Below are 6,412 nucleotides of genomic sequence, written 5' to 3' on the forward strand. Positions count from 1 at the left end.
TTTCTTATAAAACTTAATACTTCAATGGTTATTTTAGTAATTAAAATGGCCATACTGTTAGTTTGGACAATACTTTAATAAAACGGTTATTTTAGCGAATACTCTGGTAGAAATGGCTATTTTGGCTAAAGACTCTGTACCTTGTCTTTCACATTTCCTTTTACAAATTGCTCAATATAAAGTTCACATTTTTTTTCTATTTATGGGCAATATGATTTATAACCTTACATACTCATTATGTCGCAATTTTTTATTTTTATTTTTTCATAATGCAATCCTTCAATCATTGTAATCCCATCATTTATTGTAACACCCACATTTATTAAGGAGCCTTTAACCAGACATTCCCAAATAAATAAAGGTGTTACCATCTCGGTTGTCTGAGGTAGTAAGTATAAAAGACAAACAGATACAAATGTACTTTAAATAATGAGTTCTTTACTTAATAATACTTAAGAAGTTTTATTACAAGCTCAAGCAAACTATTTAAATATATTAAGTTACATAACATCGGAATTAAAGTAAGTAGTGTTATAAAGACAATTATGTGATAGATAGACTCCAGTAGGTCCACGCGTCCCAAAGCTCCCTTTATAGCATCCAACACATCTCAAAAATCCAACCTGTTTATTAATCTGCTCCCCATTTAACCAGAAATATTAAATGGTTCATTACATGCCACCATCAATTAAAGTAGACGACAATTTTATTTTGACAATTGAAACAAGAAATCGTCAACCAAAGGTTGAGTAGAAAATTAGACAGTACAAAGACAAACTATATCAATCCTGCAATAAACAATACAATTAACCAATAAATGCAATACCACCAAATTCACGCCATCCTCACCTCTCGAACCCATCGTGTCACAAAATGACACACATATATCATGTCCACGGTAAACCCCGACCACCACCGTGCCTGGCTGATCACAAACGCACAGATTCACGGCTCTTCACGCCCTGTGCCCGGCCTACCAAGCTCAAGTGCACAATCGCAGTTGTGCCTGGCCGACCAACAATATTACAATATCAATAATTTCACAATACTCCTGCAATTCATTCATTACTCAACAATAATAACAACATAGGCATAAAATAAATAATTCCAGCAATTCATCTCAACAAGACCGTCACAAAGATATCATAAATCATCCTACACAATATTAATTCATCCAACATGCTCAAATTTTACCAACTATGCGAAATAAGAAAGATTGAGTAGTTTCCTATCTTTTAAGCAATTTCTCCAATTAATTAAGCAAATAAGAAATCAAAAGCGCTCTTCCACAAATCCGTCACCTAATTAAGACAATAATTACATACAATTACCAACTAGTCTTATAATACAAACTAAGATGCGAAATCACACTACAAACTACCCAAAACCGTCCTCCCCTTCACGGTCAACCTCGGTGGTCAAACCCGTGGTCAACGGTGTCATACGGTCAACGATGGTCTTGGTCAACGGTGTGTATGTTTGAAACGTAAATAATCAATTTAAAGATGGAGTTATGAAATCATACCTTTTAGATCTTAAGATGAAAGCACAATCTCTCTTCTCTAATCTCCTTTATCTCCCTTAGGTTTTTATGTGATTTGAGTTTGTGAGGCAAAAGATATTATGTATAAGGTTGGTGGATATATTATATATATAGTGGTAAATCTCGCAAAAGTGGCAATTGAGCCTCATTATTTTGCCTAATTGTGAGATTAAGCCCCTTTTGTTTAGATTGTAGCAATTAGGCCCTATAAGTTATGCAAAAGGTAAAATTAAGCCCCTTACCCAAAATCTCTTGATAAATTCAATATATCATTTATTACTTAAGTGAAATTGGTTACACCTTTTACAATATACAATCAAATCAAAATAAAAGTTAATAATGTAATCAAAATTTAAAATGAAATAGCATCAGTTAAAGATGATTTTAAATTATTTCATAAAAATAACAAAATTTATGCCTTATTAAAGAACTGAATATTTTTCTTAAATTTGTAACAATTCTTTACGAAAAAAAAATATGTATATATAATGTTTTTTAATTTTTTTTGTGAAAAAAATGAGAAACACAAAAATATACGTGTTTAGTTTTGTTTAGGTGATAAAGATATATTTTAATAAAAATGACGGTTTTCTAGAAAGACGTAAAATAAAACTAAAGTTTTTATTTTTCCAAAAGTTTAAAATATTGCCTTTGTTTACATTTAAAAAAATAAAAAACAAATTGCACTTTTCTTTAAACAAAACATAACCTAATTGAGTTTTTGTGGTATGACAAAATGAATTTCTTATGAAATTTTGGGTAAGGCTTAATTTCACCTTTTGTATAACTGATGGGGCCTAATTTGTTACAATCTAAACCTAAGGGGCTTAATCTCAGAATTAGCCAAAGTAATAGCCAAAGTAATGGGGCTCAATTGCAACTTTCGCGAATTGCAAAATGTGATCACGTTTTGGTTAGTACTTAATAGTGACTACTTTTGAGTAAATAGTAATTATCCTATGCGACTGGTCACTATTTAAAAAAAATGGTCAGTACTGGTCGCACAAGAGAAATTGTGAAAATCGTAACTTTTTAAAAGCTCGTCAACACTATAAAACGGGTATGAGTTTATAGTTAACTTATTTTAACTTTTCTGAACTTAACTTAACTAATATTTGTTGAACTTAACTTATTTTTCCTTAACTTTTCTGAACTTAATTTTGCCGAACTTAACTAACTTAATTAACTTAGCTTATATTTGGTGAACTTAAGTTATTTTTGCTTCTTAACTTAACTTATATTTGTTGAACTTAACTTTAACTTAACTTATATTTGCTGAACTTAACTTATATTTGCTTAACTTAAATTTTACTTAACTTTTTTGAACCTAACTTAAATAGGTAAAGAAAAGTCTAAAAGAACAGGGGCTAAGACGTTGTTCTTTTGGACTGAAATTGTCTGAACTGAACTGAACTGAACTTAATGAAGTTGAACTGAACTGAATTGATCTGATCTGAACTGAAATAAAAATAAAAAGATAATAATAATAATAATAATAATAATAATAATAATAATAATAATAATAATAATAATAATAATAATAATAATAATAATAATAATAATAATAATAATAATAATAATAATAATAATAATAATAATAATAATAATAATAATAATAATAATAATAATAATAATAATAATAATAATAATAATAATAATAATAATAATAATAATAATAATAATAATAATAATAATACAATAATAACAATAATACCAATAATAATAAATATTATAATAATATTATTCATTATTATCTATAAATATTATTAAAAGGCATCCTACAAAATGCCAACTAGACAAAGCCACGTAGGATGGGAAAAAGTCACATAGACATTCACATTGTCACCTTGGTTAAGATTGACACACGCCTACCCAACCATTCTCCACATAGACATCTAAATCTATAAAATATTATTAAAATGCTACTCTAAAATGACCAATTAAGTCCACGTAGACAATCCCACGTAGGATAAAAAAGCCACGCGGACATTTGAAGCTCACGCCAGCCGCATAACCCAAATGCCACACACACATTCATACCCAATTACCCCGTCTCTTATCATCACTGTTCCTACCGACAACGACAATCCGACGTGACATATTTTTAATGTGACATGGCGAATTAATGTGACATGGATTATCGATTTATTATTACATGCCATTAATTTAATTCATTTATCTATAAATTAATTTAAATCACTTATTTATAATATTAAAGAATATTATCATTATTCTTAAATTAATTTTGTATATTCAATATATTGTTTTCCAAAATTTATATAACCCTTACAAATAATAAATCAAAATTTCATAATTTATAATGAATATTGACATTTTAATTGAAATTTTTGTAATAAAACATGTTAATAAATTTCATAATTTATAATTATTGAAATTTTTGTTATAAATCATGTTAATAAATTAATTAAAACTATTCATATTACTTAACACCCACCATTTTTTTTTAGGAAAGTGCTAGGGCAACACCGGGTGTTACCGAGTTCCGGTAACACCCTAATAAAAAAAAAAAAGAAAAAAAAGAAAAAAATTAATAAGTAGTTTTCATTTTTGCGCCAATATCATAGGGATATAACCGTAATTCACAAACTATTATATTAATGATTTACATATTGAGTGTTCAGTTGTTTTAATTGTGATATATTGAGTGTTGGTGGCGGCGGGTGACGACGGCGGTGGAGGACGGCAGCGATTAGGGCAGCGCAACTGCGCAAGTGTGATAGGTGTATTTGGTGAAATACAAATCTAATTTGTAATTTTGTTTTATCGTATTTTTATAGTCTGGGTTATCATCAACATTGTTAAATTTTACTTATCATTAATACCATTGTTAGGGCACCATAGTCTGGTTATCATCAACATTGTTAAATTGACCTTGCTATCGAAAAGAGTAAATCAAACGCTAGTGCAAAAATTAAGTCGCACTGATAACCAGACTACGATGCTCTATCTTGCGCCGTTATGGATCGCCGGCGGACGGAAGGGGGTGTAGAGGGTGAGTTAGCGTGAATGAGGGGGTGGGATGCGTTGGTTTGACAGTAGGAGGGAGATGACTGGGCCGACAGCGGAGGAGGTGCGGCTGGTGTGCTGGTGGTTAGGGACTGGATAGCCGTCGTTAGAGCGGCAGTAGGGGATATAGCAAAGGTGGTTGGGTATAACCCGCTGCTCAAAATCTTTCAATTTTAATTTTTATTAAAAAAATTATTAATATCTAATTAATGTTAAGTTCCTAATCTACCCTTTAACAATAATTAGTTTGAATTTTGAATTTTGTTGGAGGGAAACTAAAATATATAAGTAAATTACAATAATACCCCGGCTGTCGCTTAATTTGAGGGACACCTGGTGTCGTCATCTCATTTTCCTTTTTTTTTTTAACATTTTTTCCTATTTAATTCATTTTGTTAATTAAACATGGTAATAGATTCCAAAAAAAAACTCTTCATAATACTTAAACGTCCACCAACTTAATTAAAACTTTTTCCTATTTAATTAATTTTTGTAATATCTAATTTAATTTGCCTATTGAGTTTCTCTCCAATTAATTAGAACTATCATTATAACTCAATGCCAAATGCACAATGTAGTCTTATAGTAACATAAATGTTAAGAATTCAAAAGGTTTTTTTTGTTAACTACTCTCATTATTGTAGATTGATTATTCATTACTCCATCACTTCCCATTTTCTTGATATGAGTATAAATTATGAATTGTATCTATAAGCTACTCAATGGCTACATAACCCTCCATGCATACACTAATCAAGGTTAGAATTTATTGTGCCATCAACCATGATCTTCCGATTCACATAATCACATATGAGTATTTTTTAAAATTTTAACATTGTTCTTACCTTTGTTTTTTTTTTTTCTACAATTATGTGTTTTTTATTGGTAAAATTTGATGAAGATCAATATCAAATGTTAATGGTCGAATTCTCATTTGACCATCGTATAGTGCATTTAATGTGAAGATTTGTAGTAGATTTATCCCTAACTCCATTTTCACTCCGTATTATTCTTCTCTAATGTCGTTTCATGTATTTTGTTTTGTTGCCCATGTTTATGAATTGCACTTTCACTTGGCTTAGTCTAAAACCATAAATCATTAACATACATTATATTGTGGCCTATTTGGATTCATCTTCTCCATGCTAATATTTGTCCTTTTGGCCAATGAAACTCTTTATCAATTTCAGGAAATCATTACACGCGATGGTCGTTTTCACCATGTGGACTATGATGAGGTAGAGCACCACGAAAGAAAATAGGGGAAGGACGACAAGTATAATAAATGCAAGACTGACTAATAACTGAAACTTTTTAGGTAGAAGCCGATAACTTTTTGAAGCATTGTTCTATTATTCGGAAATGAATACATATTCTACTATTACTCCATAGCGTAAAACACTTATATCTATAAAGAAGACATTGATCATATTTGTAACTATTTAGTGATAAAAATCAAAACTAACATTGTCAATTTTTAAAAATAAAATGGTAATAACTTTTTTTTTAATCAAAAAACGTACGCATTGTATCGTAAAATGGTCACATTTAATCTGTCTTAATTTCAAACGGAAATCACCTGTCTAAAATGAGGATTTGGAGGAGTTGAGTTCTTCTCATGCTTAACTCAAAAAGTATACCATGTTTCTACGTTCATACTTAATTTAAATGCAGTAAGACGCCCAAGTCCCAACCCACCTCTGTTATCATGCATTCACAAACCTTTCTTTGTTATAAACGTGCTATAAACTTTTTTTTGCATCATGTTTTATACTCATGGTTATATTTATATATAGAGCTGCATGAGAAGACACATACACAAAAACAATAACCTCTTTTCCC

General features: G+C 29.9%; 1 long non-coding RNA gene across 1 annotated transcript; it reads right to left on the minus strand.

Annotated features, from left to right (window-relative positions):
- Positions 1 to 610: 610 nt before the first annotated feature.
- Positions 611 to 1,705, minus strand: LOC141621425 (uncharacterized). The gene is made up of 2 exons (XR_012532320.1): positions 1,526 to 1,705; positions 611 to 1,006 (listed from the first exon to the last, which is right to left on the minus strand). It is a non-coding gene; the product is annotated as an uncharacterized LOC141621425 (long non-coding RNA).
- Between the last annotated feature and the right edge of the window lie 4,707 nt (positions 1,706 to 6,412).

The sequence above is a fragment of the Silene latifolia genome, chromosome X (genome assembly GCF_048544455.1).
Source record: "Silene latifolia isolate original U9 population chromosome X, ASM4854445v1, whole genome shotgun sequence".
Taxonomy (NCBI): Eukaryota; Viridiplantae; Streptophyta; class Magnoliopsida; order Caryophyllales; family Caryophyllaceae; genus Silene; species Silene latifolia.